This window comes from Ochotona princeps, chromosome 11, assembly GCF_030435755.1.
Source record: "Ochotona princeps isolate mOchPri1 chromosome 11, mOchPri1.hap1, whole genome shotgun sequence".
In the NCBI taxonomy this organism is placed as follows: Eukaryota; Metazoa; Chordata; class Mammalia; order Lagomorpha; family Ochotonidae; genus Ochotona; species Ochotona princeps.
The window spans coordinates 51,519,806-51,535,993 of record NC_080842.1 but is presented as its reverse complement, the minus strand read 5'-3'; positions in this window follow the sequence as shown (position 1 = coordinate 51,535,993).

The following is a 16,188-nucleotide window of genomic DNA, read 5'->3' as shown; positions in this document are numbered from 1 at the left end:
GGTAAGACCTCACTTTCTGTCGCCAATTCTCTCTCTGAAAAAATTGTGTTTCAAACAAAATAAAAAGATGCTTAAATAATGAAAAATAAACATTTGACAATGAACTTGCCAAGCAATGGGGTTTACTAATAATTAAAACAAATGCTATCCCTGTTTTCAAGGCATTCACACAAAATATACTAATATAGTGAAAAACAAAGTCAATGAGTAAGTTACGTATTATAAAAGGTGATAAGTGTCGGGCCTGGCAGCATGGCCTAGCGGCTTAAGTCCTCGCCTTGAACGCCCCGGGAGCCCTATGGGCGCCGGTTCTAATCCCGGCAGCTCCACTTCCCATCCAGCTCCCTGCTTGTGGCCTGGGAAAGCAGTCGAGGATGGCCCAAAGCTTTGGGACACTGCACCTGCGTGGGAGACCCGGAAGAGGTTCCTGGTTCCCGGCTGGATCAGCGTGCACCGGCCCATTGCGGCTCACTTGGGAAGTGAATCATCGGACAGAAGATCTTCCTCTCTGTCTCTCCTCCTCTCTGTATATCTGACTTTGTAATAAAAATAAATCTTAAAAAAAAAAGGTGATAAGTGTCATAAAGAAAAGAAAGAAATAGGACATTCTGAAGGGTTAGAATATTTAGGAACATGATTGAACCAGTCATAATTAAAATGTTATTTCTTATGTCATTAAGAAAAGGAGTAGGTGCCTGCCAAGGAGAAAAAGAAACTGCAAGTACAAAGATGAGATGCCACGTTCTTCATTGGTAGAGGCATACTGTTCATTCAGTATCAGCTAGCATGGTTGATACCTAGTGCAGGGGAAGTAATCCATGGAGTCAGATTGAATGAGGGCTCAACTATGGTGGTATTGTGTCAGTTAGGGTCTTCATGCTGAGTTAGAAGTGACACCATTAGAGGTTTTTATAGAGACAGTGGGATCTGATATTTGAAGAGATTTGCTAATAGGCTGCAGAGTAGAATTTCCCAGTTGGTAATACAGGTGACACATCAGCATGTGTTAGAACAGGAAAGTGGCAATGAAAGGAGCTGAGAATTAGCCAAACCCTAGAGGAATCCAGAAATAGAAATTCAACATAGATTTAAATTGAGTTGTGAGGAGATCAAACTCAAGAATCAGTTTATTGTGTCTGGCCTGAGTAGCAGGAAATGGGAAGTCATAAGTTACTGAAATAAATGTGTAGGATATACAGCTTTTATGAATAATACAGAAACTTAATTGAAATATATTATGTTTGAAATACTTACTTTCTACTAGAGATGAAAATTCATCAGTTAAATTTATTAGTCTGGAGTTCAGGCAAGATGTCTGCAGTACAGATATAAATTTAAAAGTTGCCGGCATGTTGACAGAATTTAAAGCCATGAGACTGCATGAAATCACCAAATAGATAACTGAGGCAGAAAAGAGAAGATAACTTTGGACCGATGCCTCCAAATTTTATGCTTTAAAGGTCAGAGATGTTAGAAGTAACTAAAACCTAAGACTAAAAGTCTATCTGTGAAAAAAGCTGGAAAGGTCACATGTTCTGGAAGTCAAGAACAGACAACAATCTATTGGGTCAAAAGAAGCTGATGGGACAACATGAACAGTATAAGATCATCTAGGAAAGGCTTTGATTGCACAATAAGATTACAGCATGTTTTTGAGTTGATGGGAAGAGATGAGCAGGAAAAAAAAATAGGAAATCGGACAGGTAGAAGATGAATACTGAGTTGACATCGCTGAGTAGCAGGGATGGGACCTTGTGAGTTGGTATCTATTGTATCCATTTCCATGGCCTAGCACAAAGTCCCTGGGAATTTAAAATCCTTGGTGTCAGACTGGTTTTGTGGCATGGCATGTTAACATGCATGCCACTTCCAAAGCAATCAAACATTGGAGTGCCTGTTCAAGTTCCAGCTGTTCTGTGTCCACCCCAGCTGCCTGCTAATGTACCTGGAAAGCAGCAGAATGTGGTGCACATGCTTGGGACCCTGCCAGCCTTGTGGGAGATCCACATGCAGTTTGTATCTCCTCTATTGGACCTACCGTGCCCCGCCCATCAAGACCATTTACAGCATGAACCAAGAGATGAAAAATCTCTGTCCCTCATCTTTCCTCCTCTTCTCTCTGTTACTTCACCTTTCAGATAAGTATTTAAAAAACTCATTTTTGATAAACTAATTTCTTCAATGGACAAAAAAGTGAAGATGATAAGACTACAAAAATTAACTTTCTAGAAAGTAACTTAAAATCCATGAAACTTTAATAAAGTGAGTATTTGCTAGATATGTGAACAATTTTGCTCAGCTCCTTGAAATGTAGAGGCTAAAATGTTACTGAATTTTCTAAGTAACAAGATATATATTCTAATGAAACCTCATACAATAGTTATGAAAGTGACATATTTCTAGAACCAGTTACTGTAATACTATAAAGACCTAGTGCTAATCATCATTATGCTATTAAATGATTATAAAATGATGGATATTAATTGCTCATTAGTAAGTAGCATGTACCGGAATTACAGTGTATACATGGAGAATAGGCACACATACACACAAATACATATATGTACAAATATATATATACATAATACTGGACTATAGGCAACTATATATATATATATAGTTGTTTTATCCTTTTATGTAAATGATAAAACAAATTTATACAAGAAATAAAATTATTTTATTACCTAATTTTCTCAAACTCCAATACTTTGTGATCCCTGTCTGTAATGCCATTTTCTTCCTTTTATTCTTACCTGATTTTTCACACTGAAATCAAACAAAGCAATTACTTTACTTCCAAAAGCAGCAATATTTTCCCAAACAAGTATGAATTATTAAATAGTCTCTACTGTTGCTGCTTTAGTATCTGAGAAAACTTGATTTTTCTTTCAATGTCTGAATATCACCTTAGTCTTTCTGGCACACTCTAATGGGATCTAAAAAAAAAAAAACTTTTCAAGAGAAAAGGTGCTACTAAGAATCTCTACAGGTCTAGAGTACTTCACAGTTTTTCAAGTGTTGTGGTTTTTTTCACTTGTTTGTTTCATTTTCTTAATACTATCCTCTCAGCTCACAGGATCCCTAAACTCTCCTGGGTCTTAGGAGATAGCCAGAGAAAGCTCTTAGAGCAGCTGCTAGAGCCAGAGCCAGAAGTTTATCAAGAGTACAGCCTGGGGAATTCTGCTTGGGAAGGAATTGAAGTCACACATTGAGTGATTATTACTACAGCTTGCTGGCACAGTCACTGTACCACAGGAAGTAGGCGTAGTTTGTTGATTTGAGATGTGATAGTCAGAGGGGCTTCTCGGATGAGGGACTCAGGGCTGGATGTGGCAAGGTGTAGATTGTAAAGAAAGAGGCTATGATGACTCTAAGTTTCTCAAGCACAAGAGACCATAGCTTCGATGTTGCTTCTGAAATTCACAGTGGGTTGATTTCAGAGTCACTAAACTAAGACTTTACTATGTTAATGAAATATAATTGACATCCAACACTAGTTTCTCTTACTGATTGACTTCGAATGAATACAATATGAGAGAAGTAACGGGATATCAATTCCAAGATTAGGTGATAAAAGATTTCCATTTCCAATTTGGATATTTTCAAAATGTCTCTTTTGGAATGTACATGCTGGCAGAAAGCAGTTACCAAGGAAGCCCTTTAGAGTGGTCATGTGGTTGGAAATAGATATCTAAAATCTGCCAGTGATCAAATGACTGAGCCTGGAACTGGATCTGTGAGGCCTAATGACAAGCCTAATGGCTGAAGAAGTGCATCTTCTGGTGCATGTTGGGACATGAGATGACTGAAATCTCAAATAACAGCTTGACGAGAGCCACAATATAAACATTGAGCCATTGGCCCCCAGATAAGCCACATCTAGATTTCTCATCCCATAGAAACCATGCAACAGTAAATATGGATTTTTTTCAACTGCTCGATTTTGAACTTTTGTTACACAGCAGTACATAACTGTCTATTAAAAAATGTGTATGAAGAGAGAAAAGGAGGTAGCTAGAAATTAACTTTTAAATAATAAATATTTTCACTTATAATTCTATTTATGAACTTTCAAAACTATTCCATTTCTTGCTATTCATTAAATAATATATTTCATTTTATAAGGTATGCAGGATATCACTACCTCATTTTTTGTTTCTTGGGTGCCTTTTACATTTTTGCATCAAGGACTTGGTTTAGAAAAAAACTGTTCTGTGGGGGGAAAAGAAAGGCAGGAAGAAAGCCACATTTTAATAAAGAATGTTAAAACCCTTATTTCTTTATTCATGGCAAAAATATTAAGACAGTTAGCACTTAGTAATGAGTGATTATATAAATAAAACCTTTTAAGAAGCAGCCTTCGGGCCCAGCAGCATGGCCTAGAGGCTAAAGTCCTCGCCTTGAACGCGCCAGGTTCCCATATGGGCGCCGGTTCTAGTCCCGGCAGCTCCACTTCCCATCCAGCGCCCTGCTTGTGACCTGGGAAAGCAGTCGAAGACAGCCCAAAGCCTTAGGACCCTGCACCTGTATGGGAGACCTGGAAGAAAGTTTCAGGTTCCCGGCTTTGGATCGGTGTAGCACTGGCCGTTGCGCTCACTTGGGGAGGGAATCATTGGATGGAAGATATTTCTCACTGTCTCTCCTCCTCTCTGTATATCTGACTTTCCAATAAAAAATAAAAAAATAAATCTTTAAAATATAGGCAAAATTCAATCCCAGTTATTCCTGTATGGATTATGGGTTATGGATATGGATTATGGATTATTATTTTCAATCATGAAATTGCTTAACGCACTAAGCCACAATGCCCACTACCCCTCTATACTTTTCTTAAGATCATATAAATGAAGTGTGAAATTGATTATGAACTAAACAGAACTATAAATGACAGATGTGAAAATGGAAAACCACTTACACATATGCATATACTTACACATATACTCTCTCCCTCTCATCTCTCTTCTGTTTAACTTCAGTGTGTTAACTTTATTCTGTATGATTTTATCCATGTTGAGAAACATAGGAGCTGGGTTTCACTATATTTAAGTGAGTATGTTATCAAGACAAAAAACCCAAAAAGCAAAGTACACTACTTTTTCCATGCTTGATTACAAAACCTCTTGGACACCTGCATGCCAGTGTTTTTATGCTTCATGCCCACCTGCAGACAGGTTTCCATGGTCAGGAACATCCTGTCCTTGGATTGACTGTTCCTGACACACATCTTTCCTGTGATGTTATTTGAGATATCTTCTGTTTCAGTTCCTGGTTGAAAAACATTGATATTCTCAGGTTAGTTATCAGCCTAACAGGTAACTACCATGTGTCCAGGGTGCTACACTCTAGTGTTACAAAATGAGTTGGGTTGGGAGAGTCTTAAGTCAACAATAACAAGCAAAAATGTCTCCAAACACCAGATTGCTAAATCAGCCTACTGTTAGCTCTGAGAATATGAGTATATGAGTTCTAAACATGGCATTAGCCTAGCTAATCCTCCAATTTCTTTCTCAGCCCTTCTACATAACCTGGTAAATAAAATTCACACTCCTCAGAAGTTGCTTAAACTTCTCTGGTACACAAATCATCAGTGAAGAAAATATTAAGTACTGAAGATAGAAAATCCTGTACTTTCAAAGATCTGCTTCAAGAGGTGCCCTTTAACACACTGAGCTCAGAAAATGCTAGATGAACTCAAGTTCCTGTCACTCCTGTGAAATTTTGAATATTGTCTGTCTTAAGAGGCAAAGGTCTCCATTGCATGTCAGAAATCTGTCTGGATTTTGACAAATTGCTGTTTATGTTTCCCCAATTTTGTGAAAAATCCTTTTATTTAAGCTTTTAAAGGTGAGGAAGGCATCAATGTAGTTGACACTTGTTTTGGAACTTTAAGTGAAAAATATTTCTTTTGATAGAAGATCTGACCTCAAAGACAACGATGTCATTTTATGTGTTTCCAAGTGCTAGGGAAACAGCAAGTCTTTCTAATAGGAATACCCAATCTTCTCCAAGATCACCACTTAAAAATAAAACAATTATCCATGTTACCGTAAGAACTGCACAGCAAAGATTTGTGAAAATGAGACTGCATCTAAAGCCTTCATTCGGTGTCCAGTTTTTGAAAAGATCACTGTAGCTGCCTAAGGGAAAATAAACACTGAAATGTGGATGACTTTTCAATTATAGGTGCTAGAGTTGTATTTTTTTCCATTGAAAAGCATTAGGATATTTATTTATAAGAGTATACAGCTTTAGGAAATCAGTAATGGCTGGAGATGAAGAACCTGGTCCTCAAAGCCCAGCACATAGACGGCTTTAAGTACAAGTTAAATACAAACCCTCCAGTTTGCTAACCAAATTAAGGCAGTATTGTAACAATCCCCAACTCCCTTGCTATAGGATGGTTAGTTCTCCTTATCTTCCTAGAATCAGCTGTTCATTTGGACTTGGCTTCCTCTGATGAAGAGCAGCAAAAAGATGTGACAGCCACAGTGTGTGGTGGGACCATACGTCCCATCATGTGTGAAGGTAAGTTTCAGCTTCTCTGATGTTTGTCTCCACACCGCCATCCCCAGCCTGGTGAGCAAGAGCCCAGAAGTCACGGCAACTTGACCTGGCTTTCCACAGGTACCTGTGTCACAGTCATAGCAGCTTCAAAGATCACATTAAACATACTTCATTATTTCATGGAAGAGATTCTAAGAAGGTAACAATATTTAGCTTCCTCCCCCTTCTCTTATTCCTTCTCTCCTTTCCTTACCCCCCTTCGTGTCTTTTTAAATCTTTACTTATTTTCAATAAAATGATTTCCAGTTTATTTTAGTGTCACGAAAGGCTCATTTTGAAATAGCAAAATTTCAATGGTTGTTTTTTGGGGTTTGGTCGGGTATGCAAATCAGCATTTGCTCCTTAGACTGCAAAGATGTCTGGAACCTGTGAGTGTTACAGAACATTAGAGGTTGAGGCCTAAATTATTGTTGCCATAGAAAAGCAAGCCATACTAGATCAGTTGCTATAATTTTGCTCCTCTTCCCTATGGTTTTTAGTAACTGGGAGAAAACAAGAATGATCTGTGCTCTTCCATAGGTTCCGAAGGGCAACGATGAAGCCGACACTTCCTTACTTTTTAATATAACTATCCTTCTAGCTTTCAGGGGCCAGAATACAGGCTTTTACTCACAAAAGGATGGCCTCTTTTCTTAGCAAATAAATAACAATCAAAAATGCCTTATTATTAAGAGAATATGCCCTCTGATTGGAGTGAAGCAGAGAAATAAAATTGCACCGAGCGCCAAAGTTTAAAAGAAATTGTTTTATTTATTAATTTATAAGGAACCATTCTATTTTGACCTTTACTTATTTGAAAGAGGCACAATGAGACAGACAGACACATGGAGATCTTTCATTTGCTGGTCTACTTCTCAAGTACTGGTAACAGCAGAATGTAAGGAAGGCCTGTCTGAATGCAGGATCCCAGACCTCCAACCAAGTCTTCCCCACGCATGGCAGAGACCTGGCTGTGGAGCTGTGTCTATTACCTCCTGGGGTGCACAGCAGCAGGAAACCAGAATGGGAAACAAAGCGAAGGCTCAATCCCAGGTATGCCCATATGGAATAGCTCATTTTCTCTTCACAAAATCCTCACAGTTGAATTCAAGATCTTTTCTAGACTCAGTGTAGCTTGTACTCCTAATCATATGTCTTCACTTGTTATTTCACTCAACAACAGTCATTTGAAAAGTCATAGGCTCCAGACATGCTATTAATACATGGAAATCAGTACTAATATGTCAGTTTCCCAAGACACATGCAATCTCCCCAAATATTGATGTAGTCTGCCAATGGAAAGACAAATACTAAAGATAATTTCAAAAACTGAGATTGTGTTGACATTTTTAATCAGTGTTTTTGACTTACATATATAAATGGTGCATAATGATGAGGTACTATATGTGATTTTTCTAAACGTGTTTACACTGCATAATTTCTGTTCAGGATAAACATATCTATCTCCTCAAACATTTAACATGTCGATGTGGTGATCATTTAAAATCCTTAATATTATTTTTTAAGCAAAATTTATAGCACAGTATTGTTTATCGTCACTCTAGGATGCAACAGAATACAAGAACCACTTACTCCTATAAAATTACAACTTACTGCCAGTTAATCAAACGTCCCTCATCTTTACCTTCCTCCCACTCTCCCCAGATTTTGATAACTTTCATTATACTCTGAAATTCTGTGCTATTAACTTTTTCATTTATTTGAGATGTAGAGAAAGTGAGAAAGAGATAAATAGAGCGAGTGTCTGTGTACATAGTTGCTGGCTTACCCTTCATAAGCCTGCAACAGCCAGGGCAGGGATGGTTTAAAGGCAGGAAGCAGACACTCAATCCTTATCTCCCACACTGTTTGAAGGTTTTTGCCATTCACCAAGACTCCTAAGGAAGGAAGAATAGGATCATACTTCCATTTTTAAGAAAACTGGTACAGCCATAAAATGAAGAATGTAGTCACAATATGGTTCAGACCAGAGAAGAGGAGGTAGAGGCTGTTGCTCTCACTCTTCCCTGCTGTGTCTGTACCATCTCCTATTAGATGCTCTACTTGCTGTTTCTTTTTTTGAAGTGTGTTGCCCCTTTCAGCTCTCTTCCTATATCAACAAGTTACAATCCCATATGCTCTTCATGGCTCAGACCACCACTTGCTCCGTCATAAATGCAACTATCACTAGAATTCACAGATGGTTTTGAGACACTGTCTTATCCTCCAGATATAGATTAATTAGACTTTCTTCTATTTAAACATACACATTTTTTTAATCACTTTGTAGTACGTTGGACTGTTTGCTCTTATTGTATTTTAGCTACAACTATTTATTGCATCTCCAATATTTTTGAGTGTATTTATCAGATTTTATACATCTCTATGCATATATCTAGCATCAAACACAGTGACTTAACAGCAGATGGTATTATTTTAATGGTAAGTTTCCATCACATAGAGATTTTTCAATGCATGATTTTCAGGGAGGTACTTAATAGAGCAATCCAGATGGAGAGTTCAGCAGAGAAAAGAACTTGTTTCTGCCAAATTGGTCTCATTACTCCCTTGCTGAATTGTCAGTATCAGCTGATCTACACATTAAGACCTGCTGTCTAGAATTTTTTTCAATCAGTGTCTGCCTCTCTGATTGAGAAATAAAAGCAACATTTCAAGTGTTTTACCACCAGCATTAAGAAATGCTGCTTGGATAGTTGATAGATTGTAAAAATCATTAGAAAACAAGAACACAAAAATGCTTTGCAAAATAGAAAGTGAAATTGCTGGAAATAATCAACAAGCATTGCTTTTGTTTGGACAGGCAGTAGTAGACTTTGTAATTGCTTAACATTCTTTTGTACTTTTGCAGGGGTGAGAACCAGTGTTTGCTTCTTATTCAATAGTTTTATTTGTTATATACCTGCTGTTTTCAACTAATAATTAAAGCATGAGTTATAATAATCTTTGATATTTCTTGAAAGCATTGTAATTCTGCTTCATTAAAAAAGCATAGACATGATAGCTGGTAAAGTATCTGTTGTATTGCACTATTTAGACAGCAACATAAGTCTCAACCGCCACATACCAAAAAAAAGCTCACCTCCTTTGCCATTTCCCAGAAGTACCCCATTTTTCCTTGTATTTTTTCTCCCTCCCAACTGCTTAATCTGACAGCAAACATAGGTTTAAAATTTCTAAATAAAACATAGCATGTTTCTAGGTTTGTTGACATGTTTCCAATCCTGTGGGTGTCTCCTAGGCAACAGAATTTTAGTAGGACTAAACATAGTGGATGAATAAGAGACAGAAATTGAGATGTTGAGCAAGTGAACAGTACAAGAGGAAACCTGAAAACTGCTAGGCTTTGTCTAAATGTTTGTAACCTAATCATACCGCCAGGAGCCAGCAGCAAAAAGAGATGATACATATACCTCTAGCAAGAAGAGCTGGAAAAAAAATCCTGAGGTTGTGAAAGATGTGAAAAGTGGAGTGCTGGTCATAGGCCCCCCAAAGAAAGTCACTTTCTAATTCCTGTAATCTGTGCATATAAACTGAAAGTGGGAAGATAATCCTGCATTACCTGGGTGGGCCAATGCAATAAAAAAAAATTCTTAAAAGTGAAAGAGCGAGGAGATAGAGGTGAAGCAAAAAGAGCTTGTGATTCCAGAAGGATGGCCAGAGAGGAAATGAAACACAGCAGGCCTCGAAGATGAGAGATGGTTTCAAGATCTAAGTCTGGGATCTCCAGAAACTGTGAGAAGTGAAGACGTGGTTTTCTCTTTGAAGCTTCAGAAATCCAGCCTTGTCAGATCTGCTGTGCCCAGACACCAACTTTGTTGTAATTTTGACAGAAGCCATAGAGGATGAATACCACTGGCACTGTTTTTTGCCCACCGCGATGGGGCTAATGGGCAGAGAATCCTCAGTTTAAGATAAGCAGGACAATGTTGGGTAACTATGTCTCAGCAGAGTTAAGGGGGCAGTAGAACTACACAGGGAGTTGAGACAAAATATGGGACAGGAATAGCACTGCGTGCACAGGGACTGTTACCTCCCTTACCAGTAGCACTCCATTTCAGAATCCTCTCCCGAGAGAGGAAGGTCAGTTCTTCCCCGAAGCATCAGAATGGAAGTTATCACACATAAATCCGAGGACACTTCTCATGACTTCTCAGTTTCCATTGGTAAGAACTTGGTTATATCTAGCTAGACTAATGGCCAGAAAATGCTGTTCCTATCTGTGTAAACACCTGTTATTTAAGCTACTTTTTAATATGTGTTATCTATGCTTAAGTAAATTTTTAGTGCAAGTACCTGTTTTCATATTTTCCTCCTAGGTAAAGCCAAATCATCTAGCACTCAAATCTCCAATTTTTAGATAAAAATTACTACTGAAAAAGACACTAGAAAGTGCATCTAGTAATCTCTGTTGTTTTCTAGCCAAGTATTTCCATTAAATATGTTCAATTATCACTTCAAGGATGTGGATGGGGTGGTGCCAAAATCAAAATGATGAGTTCATGCCCTTATATTTTTTTCTTTGTCATTAGTCAGAAAAATTCTTATCTCTGGGAAAATCAAATGCCATGAAGTCCGTTCAATTTAACACTTTAGAGGGATTTGTGGAGACAAAAGAAAGTGAAATCTTGTCTCTTAGTCTTTGGATCACAATGAATGAGTGCAATGAGTAATACTTTCTTCTTAATACAGAATGGCAGAACCTTCTATTCCCCCACCTGCTGTGTCCTCCTACTACAACCTGGGTGTGTTTAGAGTAAGGACTCATTAGTGCTCAAAATATTATGAAGAAATCCTCACACTTTAAGGAAAAACAAGACATGTTTAATCATAAAATACTGGAAATTTAGTGGAAAGAAATATTTAATTTCAGACTCAGAATGCATCATATTATACAATTTTAATTGATTTTTTTAAATTGCCAACATAGGTACAGAGCTCTATTTAGAAACTATTGGTTCCAGGGCCCAAAGCAATAGCCTAGTTGCAAACTTCTTGCCTTGCAACCACTAGGATCCCACATGGGTGCCGGTTCTAATCCCAGTGGCTCTGCTTCCCATCCATCTCCCTGTTTGTGGCCTAGAAAAGCAGTTGAGGATGGCCCAAGACCTTGGGACCTTGTACCCATGGGCTCTGGGCTCCTGGCTTCAGATTGGCTCAGCTCCAGATGTTGGGGCCACTTGGGGAGGCCACTTGGGGCCAATTGGAGGACAGAAGATCTTTCTCTCTGTCTCTTCCTTTCTGTATATCTGACTTTCCAATAAAAATAAATAAATCTTTTTTAAAAAGAAATGTTAGTTCCAGTATCTTAGCTCATAGAGCCATAACTGCTGATTTGGTAGATCCACAATTGATGATTAATGTATATATCCAATGCCTGCTATTAAGAATTTTCAATTGCCCCAGGAATTATTATATATAGCAAAATGACATGCACCTCAACAGAAATACAAAGGAAAACACTTACAAAAATGATAATGCTCTAATTAGGATTGAGTGTAAACAACCTCAGGATAATATTAGTAATTGACTTCTTTTATGAAGGACAAGGGAACCAACTTCACAAGTACTCAATAAAGGATGGAAAATGATGTATAAAGTATTATCTGCTCAACAGTATTATGAAACACACGAAATTTGTTCACTTTACATTAATTGTAAAAGTATATAAAATGAAAACCGTGTATATAATTTATATGTATTGAGAAAAATTATGTGTCAATCTCACTGTCTCTCCCACTTTAAACTCTTATCTCCTCATCCTTCCACATATTTTCTGGCATTATTTGTTTCTCTAACATTTTGCCTTTGTATCTCAAGAAAGTATCTCAACTGCAGCCTATTTACTGATAAGAATGTGAGTGTACTTTTGCCTACCATATTTTAGAGGTTACATAGAGAATGGAGCATACACTCATATGAAGAGCGTATGTGATATGTATGCATGTTTCAGCCTATGTATATATTTTTAAATTAATTTTAAGGAGTCTTTAGCATAAAAGCAGTTCAATTTGTTTTCCTTAGATGAATAACTACACATTTTCACAGTGTATGTGGATCTGAAGGTGCCAGCTGAGGGTCCCCAAATAGGAGAGAATGGGGCTCAATAGTTGAGTATTCATTTGCTACAGGAAACACTTGATTTTGAACTTCTGTCTTTCATATACTGGGTATTTGAAACTGGGAATTACTAAATCTCTGTACCTAAGTTATTTTGTTAGAAAAGTAGGAATAATATTTTTTATTGCGTAACTGTGCTTTACTTTCCTCACCTATGAAATGATACAAGGATAATCTATGAATTATAAGAATTAAATAAATGCAGATGAACTTGATAAAGTTTTTGATAAACTGTAAGTAACTAAAATGTCTGCAGTTCTCTTGACAGAATCCCTACCATCAATAATGATGATGACTATCATGGAAAAACTATATTAAGGAAAATCTGGCAGACAAGAAATACTTTATTCAGGATTGTAACATTAAAGGAGAAGAATTGAACTCAGCACCACTGAAACAAGATAGAACTTTTTAAAGTACTGGAATGATATAGTACGAAGTATTGGGAGACACTGAAGAATTGGTTAATGTTATTAGACCATGGATGTTGGCAAACTGGCACTTAATAAAGTTAAATTATTGTCTCTGACATAAACTGAGAAGTCATGGTGATATCTTCTAGCATGACCTTTCAAAGGCACATGTCCCAGAATCTTGACAAACATGTTCCTGGGTTGTTAAACTGTCACAGTCTGGTAGAAGATTTATGTCTCAAAAGAACAGAGAGAGAAATCACAATGGAAAATTTTATACTGCAATTGCTCCAAGAAGAGGCAAATTAGAAATTGCAGAGAAGAAGAGGTCTGAAGTTCTATAAAGCTAAGTGAAATATTAATACCATCTTGGTGATTGCATTAGTCAGTATTCCCAATGCTATATAAAAAAATACCTGAGCCTGGGCAACTTGCAATTTATTTGACTCAGTGTGGAGGAAAAGCATAAAGCACAGTCTCCAGGGAGGACCCGCCTTTTTTGCATCACATCACAAAACTGACATGATGAGAACTGCACAAGGGAGGAGGCACCTGAAACTTGGCTTGGAAGGTGAAGAGAGAATTCCTTTCAGATCCTCCTAAACGGAAGGGACCCCGATGATCTCCAGTAGGTCCCACCTCCACAGGTCTCACCAGCTCCCAAAATAGCTTTATTGTAGGCCAAAGTTCTAACACATTAATATATTCAAAACTATGTTTAAACCATAGAAATAATTGTGTCCAAGATGAAGATTATAGTAAGTGCAATAACACAAGGACCATGAGGACATTGAGTTAACGGTGAAACAACGTCTATTTCACAATCATTTTTTGCTCAGTGTTATTCAAGCACAGAGGCACAGAATCCTTAAAGTCTTACTGTGATCATTTATGAAAAGTTACCTACGTGAATTAACTTCCAGTACAACAGAAATTGAATATCAAAGTCAGTCAAAGGGGAAATGTGCTATGGGCATTTAGATTTAAAGCATTATTCTTTAGTGCCTAATATCTGGATTAGCATATTTGTACACTAAAAGAGAAATCCTCTTTATGTGTTTTGAAGATTACATAGGAATGTGTTATTAGGATATCATTAATGTTAAGCTTGAGCCTTTATAGAGCCTCAAGCACCCAGAGAACAATATCTAACGTCTCATTGTTACAAAGGATTGACAAGACTTCAGCTTGCAAATATTTCCTCCTTATGTTCTGAAAAATTCCCTTTTCTGGAGTTGAAGCTGTAGTGCATGCAAATCATGGGTGAGAAAGTTCCACCCATTTTCAGCAACTAGATTAACAGGAATATGTAGATCATTTGGAAGTGCTGGCAAAATCAAATAGGAAAATGCAAATTCCCTGGCAATTAGCTATTCAAATCAAAGGAAAATATGTAAATGATCCAGTTTTCATACACACTAGAGGTTTAATTATAATTTTACTTTTTCAATTTAAGAATCTGTTGGGTATTTCTTTCATGTCTAAGATGTGTGAGAGTCTCCCCACAATAATTATATTCACAACAATTATTATTAAAATTCACTGAGCAATGGAATGACAATTAAAATGTGTGATTGAGGATTAGAAAGCCTGTATTCACAAACAAGTCCATGCCCTAGTCGTGTAACTTTCAGTAAAATCCATAAATCTTTCTACACCTCAGTTTCTCATGTGTGACATAAGGATAATGACAAACTGCTCTGTGATTATTAAACAAAATTGGGCAGGGGCGGGGTGGGAATGTGGCAGCTCCATAGCCTAGTGGCTAAATCTTTTCTTTGCATACACAGGGAATCCGCACAGCTGCTCCACTTGCCATCCAGCTCCCTGCTTGTGGTCTGGGAAAGCAGTCGAGGACGGCCCATAGCCTTGAGACCCTGCACCCACGTGGGAGACCTGGAAGAAGCTCCTGGCTCCTGGCTTCAGATCAGTTCAGCATGGACTGTTGTAACCACAAGGGGAGTGAACCAATGGATGGAAGATCTTTCTGTCTTTCCTTCTCTGTATATCTGACTTTCAAATGAAAATCTTTTTAAAAAAATCACGGGGGAGGTTGATAGAGGTGGCATCGCATTTGAAAGTGTTTCATTTTCAAAGTACTGAGAACATTTGACTAAAATCATTAATTATTGGTTGATATGTAAAACATGCTTGAACCACGGGTATATTTTTCTGAGTTTTGCTGCAAAACTGTACCCAGATGAAATTTTTTATTCCTCCCCATGAATCCCTCCAATTCACATGCGTTCAGAATTGATAATCACGTCTGAGACTGTGGCATAGCTTCTCAGCTGCCACTGCCTCTGTACCGACCGTCTCCTGGACACAGACACTGACAATAAAATCGCACTATCAAGCATTTTAGTAGATTTTCTGGAAGATTTTGTAGCCCCGCAGTTTAAATAGCATATTAAATATTTCCATCCTTAATGGTTACATTAGCCACATTGTCATGGAAGGATTTAGGGGGGCTATCCTTGCAGACAGTGAAGCATCGAATCACATGCCTCCTTTTCTCTCTTAGAAGTCAACAGTAAAAAAAAAAAAAAAAAAAAAAAAAAAAAAGAAGTCAACAGTGATGTCAGAGAAAGTACCGGAAAGCTTGAGTGTCTTGCTTCTAGTGGATATGCAGGAATTCATCTTGCATTGTCGTGAGGTTGATCAAATAGAACCTGGCTGATTATAACAATTAAAAGATCACTTCTCATTGCTGCCTAAGGAAATATTGTGATAACTGAAATAACTAGATTAAAATCTTAATCAATTTGTTTTTCATCTAATGAAAATAATAATGGTGGTATCATTTTAGACACTTCTAGAGCCATGGGGAGTTCAGAACAAGGACTAGCACTGTGGCATTGTTGGTTTAACCACTGCCTGTAAGTACCTGGCATCCCATGTGGGTGTTGGTTCAAGTATTCACTGTTCCACCTCAAACCCAGCTCTTTGTAATGTTTGTTACAAAGCAGCAGAAAATGGTCAAAGTGCTTGGACCCCTGAATACTTGCAGAGAGCTGAATGAACCTGGATGAACCTGGGTGAACCTCTGGCTCCTGGGTTCTACCTGGCACAAACTACCTAGCAGCTATTTGAG